General features: G+C 35.8%; 1 protein-coding gene across 1 annotated transcript in view; it reads right to left on the bottom strand.

The window, feature by feature from the left end:
* The window catches only part of TENM3 (teneurin transmembrane protein 3), a 692,061-nt gene that overhangs the window by 618,557 nt on the left and 52,806 nt on the right, over positions 1-20,698 (bottom strand). The window contains exon 3 of the mRNA XM_053975063.1: positions 6,165-6,322. The gene's annotated coding sequence lies outside the window, so the exon portion shown is untranslated. The remainder of the gene's footprint in view (positions 1-6,164; positions 6,323-20,698) is intronic.

The following is a 20,698-nucleotide window of genomic DNA, read 5'->3' as shown; positions in this document are numbered from 1 at the left end:
AATATTCTATGCAAAGATATTGATATGAATCTTTGGATATGAATCATATTAGCAGATTTTCACATCAGGTATTTGGTTCCATCTCTGAACTCTGAAGCCTCTGTGGTGTGAATGGCAGCAGGAAATGGCTTTCAAACTCTTCCTAACAGATGGAATAAAATCTGCCAGGTTATTAAATTTCTACACAACTATTTTTAGTTTCCATTTCTAAATCCTTTTTCTTCTTTTGTCATATAATATGTCATTGCTAATCACATCTCGGAAGCATTACTATTTTGAAAATAGAAGCTTGAAATGGCAGTTTATTATTCTTTGCCCCGAACATTTTTGTTGCTGCTTGATTTTTCTTCTAAAATTATGCAGCATTTATACAGATTTGTGTACTAAAAAATGGAGAAGGTTAGTCAAAACATCAGTTGATAGGACTTACAAGCTTTAAAATTATTTTAGTGATGAACAATTGCTGTGAATCCTTATCGAGATTGCAGTCTAAGATTAAAGCAAACTGTTTGCTGAAAGCTAACAAGTAGAAATGGCCTAATAACTATGAAAACAAAAGCAAATGTCTTGACTGTCTGGGGTAAAGCATATCAGAAGTGAAACATACTTTATTTTTTGATGAATTGTACTTAGGAAGAATAGGAAGCTACTCAACTGTTGAGAAAATTAAACCAATTGTTTCCTTCTGTGAACTGTGTCATAGTGACAGATTTTCTCAGGGTACAAAGAATCCTTTGAAGGTAAATTTGCTTGTAATTCAAGTGTTATGGAAAAAAAAATGTCTTTGTTCACGTTACTAACAGAAACACCCACCCTGTTCTTACATGAGGTCTATTATTACCGATACATCTACTCTACAGTGAAGAAGTGGCAAAAAAAAAAAAAAAAAAAAAAGGAGCATTAAACACAGTTTACAAGTATTATCATAGCAAACATTGCAACACTGAAAGGAAGTATATTAGCTGCAATGTGACTAGGTCAGCTGGCAAATTCTGATTTTACTTAAGGACAACAAACTTCAATCAGCCAAGGAGTCAATCTTGCAACTTGCAAATTTCTCCTCTATCTGGCTTTCAGTAGTGCATCAGTCAGCCTGAGATTGAACAGGAAAGCACAACTGAAAAAAAAAAAGAAAAAAAAAAAAAGGAAAGAAGAACACACAGAGATTTAGAGTGGAGCAATACTGTACACCAGACCTGTGACATCTGGAAGATGTATTGGTTTACATTACTGCTGCAAAAGTAATGTAAAAGAATGAGAAAAGCTCCTATATTTTAGTTCAGTTCTATTGAATCTAACAAGTGTGAAGAAATAGTTTTGGGATTTTTTTGATACCACTAAAATGACTGATGTCATTCATCTACAAACAAATAAATGTATCAATGGATGAGGCTTCTAACTTCTTCCAGTTAAAGGATGGAACCTGCTGAACTTTTTCCAGTCAGGCATGTAAACTGTGAAATAACTTTACAACACGGCCCATAAAGTATGCTTTCTTAGCATAATATTTTGGTGGGAAATATTTAGCATTGTAAATTTTAACTACATGGGGTTTTCTACTTATATGACTGATGAAAAAGCAGAAAAGTATCAATATTCATCACTTTTTTGAACATTTCCAACTATTTACAGTATCTTTGATTTTGTACTTTGTAGCAGAGGAATATAATGGGAGATCTTTCACAATCCTGCATTTTTATCTTCTTTTTGACTTTGCTTTTGAAGATGGGGGAAAAAATAAAATACAACTTTTTAAAAAGCATTAGTCCAAAAGATGAATTTGAAGGGCTCTATAAATGATATGTCTTCTGAAAAAGTGTCAATAAGGAAGAATGGGAAGAAGAACAAATGTGAAAAATGTGTTTTCAAAAAGTAAAGCTGATAACAAAGCCTACACTAAATGCAAAGCTCCCAGTTAAGGGTAATTTCACAAAGCCCTTTCTTTTCATGGAAAAGAACTAGACTACAGTTCAAAGTAAGAAGTTAGGAAGCATTTGTTCCTCGGAACTGTATGGTTGGTTTCTGCTTATTTTAGGAAGGAATGGTATCAAAATGGCATCTTTCAAATCTCTCAGAAACAACTGTGTTCAAAGTTGATTTGCAATAGAAATCTAAGCATAATATATTAAAGAGAAAATGCCTCTTTTCTGTAATAGCCTTTGCAACTAAGTAGTTTACTGGAGGAGCAATTAGGAGCAATAGGAAAATTATAATACACATTTTTAAATTTAGAATGTAATAGTTTACAGTTATTGCAATATGAAATTGAATTGTTTAAATTACAGCATAATAATTTATTTCTGCAGCATTCAGTGGCACTAGGCCTTTGGCCTCTTGCCTAACAATACACTAGACAAGAATTATTACATTGTAATTCACACCCTGTCACGCCTTATTGCTTAATTAAAGCATAACCCTTCATGACATGACAAGCAATTTGACTGTTACCATAATAGATTATTATCCCACATAACTTATTTTAGTTTTGCAAACCATTCTTCTTTATTTTCTTTGTACATGCACTGAGAATTATCAGAACAATTACATAGATGTGTCTTTACCTGTAAAGTGTGAATAGGTTTATGAAGAATAGCTAATAACTTGAGGTTGTATTTTTTATTGGAACTATTGCTTGAGTAAACTTCAGCACTTTCTTATTCTTTTTCATTTTGCTTTGGGAATTAAATCCCGCAACACTTTGTAAAACTATTAAGATTCAAGTCTCCGATTAGGTGGCTGCCTATATTTTGTTGTTGAGCTTAGCTATCTAAATGATAAAGTTATTTTATTTTGGTGAATTCTAATGTGGTACTGAAGCAACAATGCGGCTGATGTTACAGTGTCTTTCAAGTTCCAGACAAGGAAGTTGCCAGTTTAATTTTGTTGCAATACAGCAGTTAGCTACTCTGTGTGGAACATTATGTAATACGAAAATCATATTTTTCAGAAATAACTCTTTGAATCACTTTCTTACTAAGGTCTTTCCCTCTTCGTGTTTCTCAGACTGAAACTTGGTATAATATAGAAAAGCTAATCTGATAAAACACATCTGATTATAACTAAAAATTGACTAGGTGAAATTCTTCTTTTGCAAAAAGTCAATTACAAAACCCATTGACTTAAGCAAAACACTGTTCCATGAGATGAAATGGAAAAATGTGTCAACAGCTGTGAAAACACACTTTAATATTCCAGCTTGCATTCAAAATATTTTAATTACTAATTCATATTTTATTAATGCCTTCACATGTGCAATACAACACAGCCATTTGGCTAAGAATAATCCTTTGGTTTTGGCAACTACAAGTTAAAAATTAAAGTGTGTAAACATGGAACGCTGAAGATTTGTATGAACAAAACCCTGGATTTCTTGAGAAGACATATAGGCAATGCATAAAACATGCATACAAAACAATTTTAGCATGGGAATTATATATACCATACCTAAGAGATGTCCTACCAGTTTCACATAATATCAAGGTGCAATTTAATCAGGTTCCACTGAACTCTGTATGTCTTCAAGGTGACTGGGTTGTCCCTGGAACGCTCACTGCTATAACTACAAAATGTCTATGATGTGACTGTGATATAACTGAAACAGCTGCAGTCTTTGATCATATGCTGGCAGTTTATGTACAGATGCAGAATGTGTAATAAGGGCACACTTTATTAACTTGACTGATGTTCTGTTATTTTACTGGTTCCAAAAGCCAAAGGAGACTAGGCTCCACCATGTTGCCCTGAGAATAATTTATTGTTGCAGCTATTCAAAATGAAATACCTATCATTAAAGTCTAATTGATTACCAAAAGCAAGAGGCATACATTGGCCTCAGTTGATCTGACATTTGCTATGATCTTTAAAGCTACTCTTACATCTAGAACTATTATTTTGAATTAACACAAAATACATTTTAACTACAGTTTAAAACCACTGCCAGCACTCTGAATGTATGCATACATTTCCTTTTAATAGCTATTTCTACATAGATACAGTCTAGTGAAACTTACAGTGAGCTTTTACCATTTCTTAAGTATACAATACACAAATTCTGAAGGTGTGATAATGAAGTTAGACCTTGACATGCTAGTAGCTGTATTATGTTTTATGAAAGCATCTTTGTTCTCCTTAACAAGTTAAAACATCTTTTGTTTCTACCAAAATGTTTTAAACAATTCATCTTTATCAAAGCAGCCAAATTAGAGAGGAGATAGTACGGACTCTAATTTGGCTATTTGATGAAGTTAAATTGCATGTCCAGCTATTAAAAGAAAAATTTACTTAAAACCTAGATATTTTTCCTCATGCATGCAATATGGAAATTCACAGTAACATTATAAATTATAGGTACATATAAAAATTTGCAGTGGGTTACTTTGGACAGAGCTATTTCACAAAGAATATGAAATTAACATTCTCATAGAAGATCTGGTAATAGTATGAAGTTATTCTAGATATGAAGAGCATATAAAATAGACACTTTTCTAATGATTTACTTTTTAATTCCTACTTTTTTTTCCCCCTAGCCTCCATTTCCATCTCTGTACTCTTAACTCTAAATTTAAGTTTTACTTTGTCCCTATATTTTTATTAGAAGAAATAATAAGGCCTGGACTCTCAAGTCATTCTGTACCCATACTCCCAGTTTGCCTCCTTCTGTAATCTTGCACAGAAAATACACATTTTCAGAATCTGTTTGGGCACAAAGGGGATATTACAAAATTATTGTACTGTTTTGATGGGATGGCTCTGTCTCCAGGACCTCCCTTATTTAATCCTTGCTTTGGTTTTCTTTTCAATCCCTTTCTCTATAGCCTTTATTGTACAGCTGAGGGGCAAAACATCTCAAAAGTTAAGAGGAGCCTGGACCCTACAGTACACATGCTTACATTTTTTCCCCATAGATCCCTTAATCTAGATACAAACAGCTAAATCTGTTTCAATTCCAGTTTTAAGCATATGTCAGTAAGCATTTATACTTTAATCTTCTTCAGTGTGGACATTCCCCAAGAAAGTCTAATTCCTCTAGCCCTCAAGCTTAACCCACCTGATTAAAATGCTGGTTCCTTTTTAGAATCCTAAAAGATTCTGAAATATATCAATTTTTTTCCCCCACACCTTGAATGCTTCCCATTTCTAGAAACAAACAAAAATACCAAGTAAATCTAAAATATAAACATTGAAATGGAACAGATTTCTTTCATGAAAATCTGATACCTATTTAATGAGCTTCATTTTCACTTACACTTGTTATAAGTCACCAGAAATTAAAGCTGTAAATAAGGAATAAATAAGCTAAAGTGCTCTAAGTTATCCAGTACAAAAAAACAAAACAAAACAAAACAAAGCAAAACAAAACCACAAAAAAAACCCCCCAAAACAAAACAAAACAAACAAAAAAAACAATGTCAGAAAAGTTTTTTGAGATTGAATATCATCTTATTGTACCCTGGATTACTTTTTAAAACATAGATAAAATTTTTTGTAGGCATATGTTTGTCCTCCTTTCATTTCCCCCCCCCTTAGCTGCTTCTTGTACTTCCTATATACCATTTGCAATGCAATTGTTCTGCTAAATATCTCTGATACCTTCCAGCACTCTTTATTTGTCATCTACTCTGTTCTTCTCAGTACCTTTTTGTGGGCTTCAGCTCAAATGAGAATACTGGACTTTATTCAATGACTTCATCTTAACTGACCCCAGAAAATATGCAGTAAATTAATCACTAAGAGAAGTTTATTATTGAAGTACTAAATTGAATCTAGAAAGAAATAATTGCTTTGGAAATATTATAAAATCTCTGATACCGATTGTGGGTCAAACTTAAGAGAATGTTTCCAGATAAGCTGCTACTCACCCATTGAAATATCTTAGTTTAATACCATACAACCTCTGTTCAGAAAGTATTTATTGCTATGCAACATTATTTTTGATGCAAAGCATTGCCCACTGACTTTTAAGATATCCCATTATTCAACTGTATATGTATTAACAAAAACTCTATAATTTTCATAGTAAAACAAATCTTACATCTGAAATCTGAAGAGTTGACGCCTATAGTTAAAAATTCTCCGTAGTTCTGCAAGATTTTCCCCCCTTTCCACCCTCAGGAGAATATGGATGGCTAAAAAATAACTGTTCTTATGCTCATCTCTTCTCCTACCTTTTCTGATGAGCTGGCTGCAGAAAAGTGTATAAATGGAAAGCTCAATTAGTGCAATTTTTGTATCCTTGGATGTCAATCATGACTGTCGAGAGGTGGGACTTTCAGGATCTCTGTGCATTAATTAAGAGCTCATCTCAGAAGAGTAGTCATTACACCTAAGGACCAAAAATAAGTTTTAATTAGAGTCTAGAAGACAGTGTGCCATCTACTTATAAAATTAGTTCTTTAGTTAAAAATGAACAGCTATGGGACTTGACTAGTAACAATGCAAAGGGCATAAATCTACTGTGTGCCTTTCAGAAGGCAGAAATATTCTTGTGTCTGTAGGCCTGCCTGGAGAAACTGGACAAGTTCTGTAATGCTGTGTGCACACCACTCAGATTTCAGCCAGGATGTATGAATGCCAATGTGATTATTAGACCCTTGTGGAATTACTGATGCAAGGCTGATGTTGAGGGAAGGCTGTTACACAGCTGAAGTTGGATTGTATTTACCTCTCCTAGCCCAGACCGTCTCTGACTGCACGTGCAAGAGGCAAACCAAGGCAAACTCAGCAGAGGGGGCAAGGGGGCGTGCACAGTGCAGCAGGGTCATTCACCACTGATACAGCACACGCAGCTTTGGCTGGCCTGAGACATGTCAGGGCTCAAGAGAGGTTACAAACAAGCTGGGCTAACTGGTGTCAGCTGCCCAAGAGATCTTTCCTCCTGGCATGACTTATCTGAGGACAATCAAATATTCTGCCTAGGATTCTCTAGGGAAATAAAGTGTAAATAATTGATTATATAATTTATAAATTAAAGGTAGGAAAACATTAAAAGCTGGTCTGGAAAAGAAACATGTCAGCTAATAATTCAGGCATGAAAATGGGTAAAACTTAGAAAAAAATAAGTTTACATTCCAGAGAACAAGAAAAAACCTTGTTTGGCTATGGCTAAAATAAGAAATATAATGTATTAATAAAAAAAAAAAATCAAAACAGCACTCAGCTTGGTCTAGGAAGGATGAGAAAAGAAAAAAAAAATCAAGAAGGAAATGCAGTCATAAAAATGGCCATAAAAATTCAGTGTTACAAATATTTTAGTTTCTTGAAGGACACAATTTAACATATACTTAAAATGATATAAGAAATAAGAATAATAATTATAAAGGTTATTGCAGAGAAAAAGAGCAGAATGGGAAGGCATGTCAAAAGGACAATAAGATTTACTATGCATCCAGGAATAGTAGAAGAAGTGTTATGACCTTGTTCATTGCTATTATGTTTCATGGTCTTTTACTAAACTATCTGTAAATACATTTAAGAGACAGATATTTTTCTGAAACACTTGTTTGAGAAACACATACAATAAATTTCCAATCTAATCAATATACCTGAGAAGGAATGAAAAATAGCACTGAATTTAACAGCAAAAAAAGCAGTAGCTATTGTTGGTAGGTCATTTAAATTGTTTTATCCTAAATAAGAGTGAGTGATGAAATTAGCAATATAGTGAGGGAACAATCAGTCTTTAAAGACATGCAGAAAAATGTGGACAATAATTTATGCTAATGTCATTCAGAAAATTTATGTTAATGCCATTAATAAGTATTTTTAATATTTAATGACCAAATGAAATTTAATAATATTTGTAAAGCAATTACTTCTTGTAAATTTTTTCAACCAAGAATTGTTTTCTAGAGAATAGGCACAGAAACGCTCTCCAGAATACTCACTTGGAATATTACTGTATTTACTGTTAGATTTCATTGGGCTGCTTAGGTTATCAGATATGCTGGCAGGACACACCAATACACTCTTGAGAATGTTAATACTGAAACTTGCTACTTAAAAGTTCAACTTTCATTCTGTGAAATAGAGTATATGCTACTGCAATGGATTTATGCGTGCTACAAGATCTGGTATTTACTTCTCTGTAGGTCTAAGTTATTTTTCACATGATAACACATTTCAGGAAAGGCCATGTTTAATACTGGCTGGCACCATGGGTAGGTTGTTTTAAATGAAAAGAAAAAGGAATTTATCCAGAGCTTGTCACTTGTATTTTATGAAGTAAAGTCCTGAGTCTTGCTATCTGGGGTTTCCTACTAGTGACATTTAATGCATTTCTTGTCAGCTGCTTCTGTTGATTAAGAGGACAGAAGAGATAATAGATGCACTAAACTCCAAAAGAGACAGAGAACTTTTGTTCCTCTGTACAATTATATCAATTTTAATAATGGTTTAATTTGTTGTTATTCATAAGGGACAATGCCAAGAGCTGAAGCAGAGGACTAGCAAAGTACAGACTGCATGTTAGCAGCATGGTGCCTTCTCAGTCCTTCATGTTTCCAAGTTTGCCTCTTCTGAGCTCATACTCCAATACGTTGTTTTGGAAGCCAGCCATAAAAGAGGCTAACTCAGACAATAAAATCTGGGTGATCTACTGAACTGTGACTGAGATTTGTGACCTGCCTTAAATTGAATCAGATTCAACTACAAGACTTCTTACAAGCAGCTCTCACCAAGAGCCTGGCAGAATGTCAACACAGTTGTACTAAATATTTGACACAAAACTTGCTGAGAACCACATGGTATCATGTATTGTCATGAAAGTAACTTAAAGCTGGATTAATTCACAGGAAAAGAATAACAAAAAGTAGCAATTAGAAAATGTTTCTCACAGTGGAGAATGTTATATAGCAGTTAAATTATATTGAACAGAAAAACAAAAAGAGGAACAATTCTAAAATTACTTCAGGCGCCCTCCTGGCCAACTTTGAACCCTTCATTGAGGTTTGGAAGTTTGATGCCTTGTCCGAAATTTCCCCTGCGGTTAACAAAGAAAGGGAAAGGCACTTCCAGATACCCAACCAAACTTAAAAGAGCTTCCATCTTTACACTTCTTGTAGTGGGAGTGTTGAGCGCAGACTTGGACATGTTGGTGAGAACTTGTATTAACTTAATCTGCATTCTACAATTTGATTTTCAGTGGTGTCTAGTAAATAAATTTAATTGCAGCATTGAACATTTACTTGCACATTTAGATGCTACCGGAGCTGTGGGCAGGGATTTCACAGTTTCTACAACACTAGCCAAATTCTGATGGGCAGTACTGTGCAGAGGTCCTTATTCCTATTGATCAGTGCCTTTCCTGCTCCCTACCACAAAATTAACACTAAAAAGTACTAATATTTTCCTATTTATACTGAATTATAGTTATTGTCTCTCATATGGTTAATGCTTGTATTTGGGAAAAAAAATTAATAATTTTATCCTGCTTTAACAGTTTTATTTTTCTTTCCTCAAAAAGAGACCAGAACAATGAAAATATTTTGATTAATTTATCAACATAGATGTGTTATTTCCTCCAGTTAAACTAACACTTTAAAAAAAATTTCTGAGACTCCTATAAAAAATAAACCTCAGTGTGTAATCAGAGCCAAGAAGCCTACACAGCACACATACTTAGCTTTCAGTCTAGAAACAGATTCAGGGCTGGAACTGGAGGACCACAGTTTATTCTTTGCTTAACTGATTAGTCTTGAAAAAGAATAAGAATCTGAAATTCAAGCTGAATATCAATGTGCTCACAAAAGGGGTGAAGATAACCCAATAAATATAATATATAGGTTTTAATCCCATGGAACATTTCTTATCTTCAGTAGTTTCTGCTGAAACTGTAGTGACAACAGAAAAATATTTATACAAGAACTATATGGAAGTGTGTAATAAGTCACTGGAAAATATAAAAGTATAAAGAAAAATGAATTAAAATTTAACTGAAAAGAAGTAGCAAAAACTATTAGAAGTAGCAAACAAGCAGAGAGGAATTTCTCCATGGCCAGCACTGTCTACAGATCCAGGCCTCTTCCTGAAATCCATCCATTTATCATTCAGCATTGGAGTCACTTTGAAAACTATTCCATTGTAGTCAGCAACACCCAAATTGCAAATGGAAGTTATAAATCAGACAGCAGTACCACAATGTTTTCTACTGTCAAGACAAAAACCACTGCTGACTAATGAATAAGAGAAGAGTTTGTTTTAAAACAAGATACACCTGTATTTGATAACTTGGGTTTCAGCATTTTGCTGTCTCATTTTAGTACACAATTAACATTTTATTTTTTAACTTTTTCTTATCTTTTCCTTATCTCAATTTCTGTGTTAGTTCACAGGACCACAGCAGAAAATAGAAAAATTATATCAAAATGTTTCTTTTCTTCGTTATTGATTGGGAAACTTTTGATTTTTTTGAATTATATTCTTACATTTTTAAAAATTGAAGAAGTTCAGAACATTATGGTCTTCATTGTAATACAAAAATATTTATTAATTTTGGGGAACACGAGACGCAACATTTTAAAAATATTTGGTGTTTTTTAACTGGGCTGGTTGATATCATTACAGCTTGTTGGATAAAGCCTTTCAAGAAAATAATTACCACAGATAAAATATAATATAGAAATTCCAAGAGTTAATAAGACAAGCGTAGAAAAACTACTATTTGCAAAATTCCCAGCTGTCTGATTTCAGCTTGATTAATGGGTTTCTTTCATTCGCTGGAATTCTATGATCAACAAAAGTCCTAACATGTCAACAAAAATCTCACAGAAATGAAGGGATTAAGGCAGCACTGGAAAAATGATGCAGGAGTGATACTGAGAATGAAACACGGTTGTGCAGAAACAATTGAGGTTAAAAATTAAGTACCTGAGCTTGCCTAAATTTGAGAGAATAATATGTTTTAAGCAACATCATGCTGGTACTGAGTTGTGCTGCCATGCTCATAGAAGGTGGGAAGGGGTGTGAAAAACTGCCTAGCTCCAACCATGGACAGGGACACCTTGTTGGCACCTCTTCCATTTACAGATTGAAATTATGGTCTGGAAGGTATTTCCAGAAACCTCCTAGATTGCTAATGCTCTTTTATGCTGTCCCTTTAATAGATACTGGGGTAGTTCAAGTGCCCCATGAGAACCAGGCCTCCTGAACATAGAACTATCTGTCTGTAAAGGGCCTCATACATGGGGTCAGGTGGCCTGTAGCAGACCCCCACTATAATGTTACCTGTCCCTGCACTCACTTTATCCTGAGCTGGAAGCTTTTGGCTGACTCCTTATTCACCCCCAGGCAGAACCCCATGCACTCCGGCTGGTCATTGACAGAGAGGGCAACACCACCACCTCCTGGCCTTCCATATCTGCTCTTCCTAAAGAGCCTATATCCTTCCATTCCAACATTCTAGTCACAGAAGCCACCCCACCACATTTCTGTGATGTCAGTAAGATCATATCCCTACAGGCATGCATGTCTAAATCCTCATTTATTACTCATGCTACTTGGTCTTCCATAGAGGCATCTAAACTGTGCCCCCAGTGAAGCTGACTTACTGGCTGAAGCAGCTGGAATTCCTTCGTGCTGCTCTTCATGTGCTCTCCTGCTGGCCTGTGATACCTCCACAGGCTTCTGGGCATCTATTGCTGGCACTAGCATCAAACTGGCAGGAGTTGAATGGATTAAAATTCCCCTTCCCTGGAAAGTTTCAATTCAAGTCTTCATCATCTTGTCAAATGTATGAATGAAGATGCTGTTGTCCTCCTCTGATAGATGAGCTCCATCAGCCCCCAGCAGACCACGTTTCTCAAAGTGAGTCCCAGAGTGTAATGGATAAAGCCCTAGCTGTGTCACCATTTGTCAATTCACTGGAGTCAGCCATCCCTTTCAAACCTCTTTCCTCTGACTAGCAGGACTGGTGAAAAACCTGTGTTCTAGTGTCCCTTACTGCTGCTTCCCAGCCTCTAATCCTTCTTGATACTCCTCAGCCTGCTTTGGCTGCATCACTGGTGCCCATGTGAAACAACGGCAGCGGATAGCGGCCAGGAGTCAGTACACGGCTTTGTAGTCTCTCAGTGCCACCCCTGACATGAGCTGCAGGCGAGCAGCGCATCTCCCTAGAGAGAACTTTAGGTTGCCAAATGGGTGCCTCCATAGCTCTCAGAACAGTCACCTGCTCTTTACAACCTGTGGCCTCTTCTTAGCTGCACTGGTTATTGCACAGGGAGCACGTTGGACTACATTACTCAGCCCCAGCAGCTCTCCTGAGGTGATGGGTCTTTCCTCTTCAGTTTGCAGAGCAGTGAACGGGTTCTGTAAGGGCACCTCAGGCTTCAAGGAAGTCTCTTTCTCCTGCTGGTCCTTGCCATTGCAAGCTTCCATTCTTATGTATTACTAGCCCCCCTTCCTACGGTGTGTGTGCTGTTGGGGGAAGTTTTCAGCTGTTTGGCTGCAGGCTTTGGGTTCCCTGCAGACTGTACTTGGAAACAGCTATTTAACTCCTTCTCAGCCTCCCTGATGTTATATAGCCTTATCACCACCTCCTGCAGCTCAGCCACCTGCATGTTCCACTGACCTGGGCAAGTGAACCTATTGTGATCAACCTTCCCCATACTTGTGATGTGTTTCTGACGGGAATGGATAACACATGTCTTTTTAGGGAGATACTCTTTGTAACTCTGATCTTTGTCACAGAACCTTACAGAAATGTGTCACTGAGACAAAATGAAAATTTACAGTTGGGCTCACCAGGTTCACCCTATCAGAAAAGAGTGCAGTGTCCTAGTATCAAGACTAAGAACAGTAAAGTAAAAGAAGAAATGGCAGCATAGTCTATCTGAAGAAAACACTTATAAAGGTTGTATAAAGGATGAATTGATTGACGTGAAACTGGAGCAAGAATTTGAGAGCATGGCTTCAGTCTGAAGTTAGGTCAGCTGCCATATTCAATCCTACCAAAGTGTTGGTAAGGTTTGTTGCTTGAAATAGAAGCCTGCAAGACAGACCAGGGAAGAGACCACAGGTGCAGCTTGCCCTGTACTGTCATAACAATAAATAAGGTTATCTGTCATGATCAAACCATCTGGAGAAGTCCTTTATACTGTACTGAATAGATGTTACACATTTATTTAAGGTTACAAAGAGTGCCTGAAATAGCACTGATTTGTAAGGAATAGTCTGTGTCCTATAATTAAAGGCAGTATCACTGTAAATGTGCAGGCAAAATTGTAGGAAGAATTTTAAGGGCATTTTGGTAATAATGATTTATAAGTGATGATATACAAGTTTAAAAAAGAAAAACAGATGACTGTTCAAAATGCTGTATACTGCAGCAGTCTAGGACTGAAAGCAATGATCCAGACATCAGTGCCTGGGTATTTATTCCTTTCTAGAAAAGTTATTTAAAACAGAGGCCAGTTTCATCATCGTATGTCAACAAGTTGGATTGTGATAAAAATTATCTTGCTATACACACAAGCTTTGCAATTCAGGGTATATATGGAAATCCAGCTGATCATGGGATTACCTACGGGACAATATTAATTACAGCTAAAAGAAAAGGATCTGGATTGAGCTGTAGCCTTGACCTACCCTTCTTCTTCTGCTATAGAACACAAAAGCTATGTTAAAGGACATATTTTTTCAGAAATCTGAATGATCGTTATGCTTACTTTTCTACTGCTATGTCTTTACTGCTAGCTTTAATTTTTTTATCTTTTTAAAGCATGCTTGGCATGCTCCCCAAACATCATAATAGGAAAATAAATGATAGGTATAATTTCTTTCCTGAGAAGCAGACAGGTAAATTGAGAAATATTATGTACCATGCTGATATTCTACTGTGTGTGCGGGTGAAACTGAAATTAATTACAGTTCCTTTGTTTTCTCCCTTATGACCCCTCTTCTGACAGACTCAAAATCCCCTCAGCTTCACATATATAGTATATGAGGGACCACAACACATTTGGTACTCTGAGAAAAAACTGCCTGTTATCTGTTCTCCACAAAAAAAGCAAAAATCTCCTGTTTCAGCATTTCTGTCTACAATCATAGGGTTGCTGCAGCCTCAACTATAAACTTAAAAAAGAGTAGCTCTTTCTCTCCTTCTATAGCTATCTGTTCTTTTCCCAATAAACTTGGCACATTTCTCTGCAACACCATCTTTTTTTGGGCTGCAACATATGGGGCTTAATAGCATAGCATAAGACTGCAATTTTTAGCCTAGCCTCTCCTGTTCTACACAAAATAAAAATGACTGCTGCCTACCTTCAATGACCCTCACAGACAAGAAGACCACCTTGTCCTAGATTGTTTTCCAGAAGATAAGCAAACCTTCAAAACAAATATGATGTCATCAAACATAAACACATCTCACCCCCTTAAATTTAAGCATGCAGTTTAATATAGCTTAATTTACCAAAGATATTAAACCTGAAAGATTCCCTGGCTTTACAATCAGGAAGATTAAGCAGGGCTACCGCAGCTTTCCTATGCTATTATTTAGCACCTCTGAATCAAGACACCAGCTGTTGGAGCTTTGACTAAGCAACAGTAAACTAGAGAAAAGTAGCAAATTAGCACTTTCTCTCTTGGGCTGGCTGACTGATACTTTAAAGGGAGGAAAGTAAAGGCCTCATTAAAGTTGCTTTTCTTGGTGAAGAAAAGCAAGTCAGGGTAGGGAAATACCCTTAGAGCTTTTACAGATAGCAAAAAGGGAAAAAAAAAAAAAAAAAACACCCAAAAAAACCCCACCAAACTTTGCAATAGGGCCATTTACTACAATGTAATGATCTCTCTCTGCATCACTGAGATGTTGGGGAAGATGTGAGCATCTTTTTCTGATGCTCACCAGCTGATTTAACATGATGAAAAATGAACTGGCACTTAGATTTTTTCCTAAGTTGCAAGCTGCAATTCAGAGTTTCAGGTTTCTTTGCATTATGGAAGCATATACCTATCTCCCTTTCTGAGCCACATCTATCTCTCATGCATCCTCTTTCTGGAATCTGTGAAAATTCTACCCTTTTACTCTATTTTTTTTAAATCCATTTTCACCTGAGTATTGAAACTGAGGAAAAATTATTAATTTTCATAGTGTGTAGAGTTGTACATGCCACTTTTACTGACTGCCTTTATAATTAGTCTAGACAATGCTGATTAAATCCCCTTTGATTTTTGAAAAATACCTTAATTGAAATAATTTACTAGAATTAAGTTTAGGTTGAGTGTTTTTCTCCCCTCATCTGCTTGAACTGAGCACTGAAGGAACTTGAAGACATTGGCACACAACCTTCCAGGAGTACTGTGCTCTCCTCTGACTGCAGGAATATCCTTTAACAAAACACAACTTATTCCTTTAGCGGGAAAGCTGAAACATTTGAGTAAAGTTGTTGCTACTATCCTCTTCTTATGCACATTAATGCCACAAAGTTTGGGAGTAGTATTTCATTGTCAAACTAGTAGCAGACTTCGTGCTTAAAATTTTTTTGAATGACTTCTAATCATAAATATGCTTTGTTTACTTCCTCTTGTTGATAAATGTGATCACAGCCCAAAGTCAAACCGGTACTATGTTAACTTTATGTCTTTGTAGCATCAGCGCTCAGTGGGAAAGAGTTTTCTGAAGATTTGGAAAAGCAGAAAAAAGTTGTCATCAGCCTAACTTTGCAGAAGTGTTCAAGTTGAACCTGGCAGTCGTTTTTATACTGGTAACCCAGTTGTTGACAGTCAAACACCACACTTCTGGTTCAGAGGCAACCCCAGTTTTATGAGTCATGATTAAGGACCACATCACTACAATCCCTGTTGCAAAGCAATCATTTACGGACCACATCACTACAATTTCTGTTGTAAAGCAATCATGTGGATGGAAGATATTCACTAGAATGTCAGAGTTTCTTTCCTGTACACTGTTTCTGTATAGACCTCTGTGTCTAGACAATGCAGTAAAACATCTAGTTTACTCTTCAGATTTAAAGTAAAGGAATCTGAACAATGATGGTGAAACTGTCCTTTTAGCCAAGTAATGATCTGCAAAAGTATCTCCTTCTCATCATTAGAGACAAATTTGTAAACTGTCTTGTAAGAAAGTTTAAATAAAAATAGACTCATAGGGTCTTCAGTCTGACAAAAACAGCGTCCTTGTGTACCGCGAGAGTTATACAACATTCAGCTTTTTATTTGCATCAGTTAAGGGTGTAAAGCAGTAGTAAAATAATGAAACTATATCTCTGATTGCCTATGCCCTGTAGCAAGAGTGCTAATGTTTTTCTGTGTGCACGACACTGCTTCTGCTTACTGTATGTAACTAAGAAAAGTGTTAACCATACTAAACTTTCTGTTGATAATTCTAACAGGCTGTCTTGATTTATACTTTAAAATATCTATGCGCATATTTGTTATTACACTTCACTTATTCAATCATTATATAAGTCAACAGAGAGATCTTCAGCAAGACAGCTTGTATTTATCACACTTCATGTACTTAAATTGTATGTCACCCTGTTAAGTAAAGTCCAAGGAAATTCTTGATTGATTCTGAAGTTAACCATATGGTTATCTAGCAAGTCAGCAGAAATGAAATTCATTACCAAAATCAATTTTATGTAATTGTTATTAACTAGTATTGGTTTAATGCTTATTTTCTCTAGTCTTTGGTTGGGTTAAAATGGCAGTGGTAATTTAATGGTCACTGTTTGTAATATAGCCAAAGCCCACTAGTGTGTGAAAAAGGGCACAGATCTCAAAACAGTTCAGAGAGCTTGTTTTCTGACAGACTAAAATAAAACATGATTATGATGTTATGTAATCATATATCTTTTAATGAAACTCTTAGAAGTGAAACCCAGCTTTTCCTTACATGCTGCCCCTTTCCACCAGAATAAGGATAAGGGTAGGGAAAAAATTAAATCTGGTGTTTTTCACAACACCACCTAACTACTTTCAGTGTCTTTTTTCTTTTGTAAGAACAGGAAAAGCTCAAACCAAACTAAAAATAATTGCAAGAAGTATTACTGCAGTTGTAAAAGCAAACTCTGAGAAATGAGATTTTTCTTTCTTGGGTATCTGCATTTTGATATACTCCATATTTGCATGATCCTATACTGTTTTTCCCAAAACTCTTCTGCATCACTGAGCAAGGATGTGCTCTGGGCATGAATAGGGATCACTTCATGAAGGGTGCTGTTAGTCATTATACCCCACTCAGATTTCTGGCAGAAATTGCAAAATGTGAAATAAAGAAAGCAGATGCTGTCAGAAGAACCTGTCCATTTATTAAACTTTTGCTATGTAGAAGTGGATTCTAGATCCTATAATAGACTTCCTACAGGGTACTGCATATCCTCTAAAATGTATTCTCAAAGTTGGTACCAAGTGGTGTATTCCCTGTTTCTGGGTCTGTGGAGCTGGCTTGAAATTTTGTTGCCTGTTTAAAGAATGATGAAGATTCACAACTTCAAACATTTCTATGATTGTAATATTAAGCTGTGTCATGAACATAGACCTATATGATTCTGATAGGGCTCAGCATCTTAAATTGTATACTCAGATCATTGGATTCTTTTACTTTAGTCCCTATTACTACTTGACACAGAATTTTAGGTATAGCCTTAAAATAGCATAGCTTCCTGGATTTCTGACTTTTGCTGAAGCTTTAAACTTCGAGCTAGGCACTCAAAATTCTCAAATATTTCTATCTGTGAGGTAGCTAAAAGGGAAGCATTAACTTTTCACTAGCTTGTGTATGGATAGACAGACTCAAGACTGACCTGTAGATCAAGATGGAGTGTATGTGCTGCCAGCAAAAGAGCACAAGAGCATGATGTAGTGAAGTGTCAAACTCTTATGAGTCCAGTTTCCTGTGCAATGCCATCAGAATCACAGTAGAGTTGACAAGACCATATTCATAAAACCATAGTGGACTTGGGAACTTTTAAGCACTGCACTTTCTGGAATAAATGTGAATGATCTATATTAGGATTCCTTGTAAATCATTAATTTTTCTTCTGAGTCTTTGACCCAGCCCCATCCATCTGCTCCGGCTCCTGTGACAATTATACATAATAATCTCCTGCCCCACAGGTGGGGCTTGAAATTAAATTGCTAGCCATGAGTGGAACTCCTACAATCATGATGAGTATCATGCAAAAGCTCAGAGGGTAACAACTATATAGTCCAAAATGCCGTGGACCACTCTTTGTGCCAGGGTAATTGAAAAAGCTGTTTGGTCATCCCAGCCTGCTCCTGTGGTCTGAACTAGGGATGATTTGTAAAAAAAGGAAGAATCATGTAGCTCAAGATTGTAGCATTTGATATTTAAAAATCACCTAGTTGAAATTTACATGGGCAAATTTAATTCTGCTATTTGTAACTCCTGATCACTTGATTTTGGAACTTTGAAATTTTGTTGTTTTAACTGTTTTCACTCTGCTGACAATTCTGTACATAGTTCTACATGCTCCAGCTCCCATTAAACCTATGCAACAAGAAAGAAGAAAGTAGAAATCCCCTACCCTTCCTATGTTCTGAGAAGCTGCACAAGAACAAAAAAATTTAGATTTTGACATATTTTTAATGTCTTTGAGAACTGGCAGTGGTGCTTTATCAGTCAAACACCTACAGGTTTTTAATCACTAGTCAGTGTAGTTCAAACTCATTATATGTCAGGTCCCACTTGAGCTGATACACTTATTAAGTCATTCAGCATCCGGTTGGCATCACTGAATAAAACTGGATATCATGCAGATTTGAGAGTTATTTGAGGATCAAAATTCTGAAATATTATTTTTAAAATTGACATAACACTTCAGGGCTTTAGAATCAACTTGTTAAATTGGCTAAAAAATAATAAGAAATCAGAGTTCTGTCAGGTTTCTCTTCTTGCTCTGCATACCATGAGGATATCAAGGCACAATGAGTACAATATTGCTTTTACGAAGAGTTCAAAACACATTAGGCAGTGCTGCTTATATTCAAAGCTCACCCTGCAGAGGTGTTTTCGTATTGCATGTTCTGGCTGTATTGGCTGTCATGAAAACAGGAGGTCACTTACTGACACCTCATTAAAGATTCTGACTCTAAAAAATATTTACTCTGCAAATAAATGTATTTAATTTATCAAAGATAGGATTTATTTACCAAAACACCTTTTTGGAAGCCATTATAAATTCTTTTCTTCAAGCATGCTCAGTTACTTTTGTAAGAATGAATACTTTAGTATTGTCCACCTAATTGCTAAGTGATATCCACCACAGAAGAATCTCTTGTACAGTGGCAGCTAAGGTGATACTCCTCTTGACTTTTGTAACTATTTGAGTTTTTTCAGGTTGTGCTGAGAAAGACTACAAGGATATTCAGTGCAGAATGTTACAAGATGGAAAGGTACAGAATCAAAGACTTGCCTTTAGGCATCAATGCCTCTTGTTACAGAAGTTCTTTCTACTTGCACAATTAGGATACTTGTTTGAGCCTGATAAGATTTCAGTATACATCATGGTATTTCTATTTTATATTTATACCCTGTGACAGGGTATATCCATATGGAATGCACAGGGCTAATTTGTTCATGTCCTACTATGAAAAATTTGTTGATGTTTCTTGTGATAAAACTGTTGTGCATTAAAATTTCCCCTTATATAGGGGAAAAATATGTATAGTTAAAGTAATGAGAGGATGTTGCTAGCATCTTATGGTATAGAAAGCATATTATTTTTTTAAGTGCCCTCTAAAAAAAGAATTAAAAAAAAATCATTTTAAGGTGGAAAGGGATGAGAGCGATAACATTGAACATTGAACAGATTCACATTAAGGTTAGACTTTCTCACCCTCACAAAGGGCTAAATCTGTATAAAATAAAACAAGACTTTGTTCTACATATAGTAGTTTTCTGTTATCTGAAAATACATGTTCTAGTAGCATGTTCAATAAAAGAATATAACTGACATTAAGTTTTTGTTAAAAGAATTCTGTCAAGGTAAAGAAGAAACTAAAGAAGCTGTACATCATTGGTATGTGGTATAATTAGCTGTGGCAGGTCTTTAATTGTCATAGACAAGATGACAGAAGCTACTTATATCAGTTTTGTGGACTATTTATATACCAAAGTCATTATGACCCTTCAGCTTGTTTAAGAAAATTAAATTTCACTAATGAATTTTCAATTTTTAGGCAGAAAGTATATCCTAAAGCAATTTTGAACAAAGTCTGTGATGCGTAAGTGAACTAAAGGTACCTAAAAGAAAGCTGAGAAATCCCTTTAGGGGAGGAAACATCACATAATATAGAATAAACCATGATAGCACCTGTTGTTTTTGCTTCTCTGTGTGCAGGAGCTGTGATGGAAAAAGGGGAATTTCTGCTGGAAAGAAAAAAAGAAGTGGTTCAAAAAGTAACTGGAAGTGGAAAGATGGTAAAGCAATTTACTTTTATTACAATTTGATAGTTGCCTAAAATGGTTATGTTTCCAGGTAAGGAATTTAAGCAGATGAGCTTGGAATCTTTGGAAATATGCAGTAAAAGCAATGTGTGAACATTAGAGGATGTGTCAGAAAGATTCCTGAAGTTGGCTGTAAAGATTTTTAATTCTGTTTAAGTAGTTCATATGTACAACATGCAACATGTATGTTTCTATTAAGAGACAGCCAGGATGCACAGAAGAGACAAGGATATTTCTTTGAACCTCAGAGTCTGGGATGCAGAAAAGAAAGCAGTG

This window comes from Vidua macroura, chromosome 4 (genome assembly GCF_024509145.1).
Source record: "Vidua macroura isolate BioBank_ID:100142 chromosome 4, ASM2450914v1, whole genome shotgun sequence".
NCBI lineage: Eukaryota > Metazoa > Chordata > Aves > Passeriformes > Viduidae > Vidua > Vidua macroura.
The sequence above is the reverse complement of the archived record's forward strand: the minus strand, read 5'-3'. Positions and strand labels throughout refer to the sequence as shown.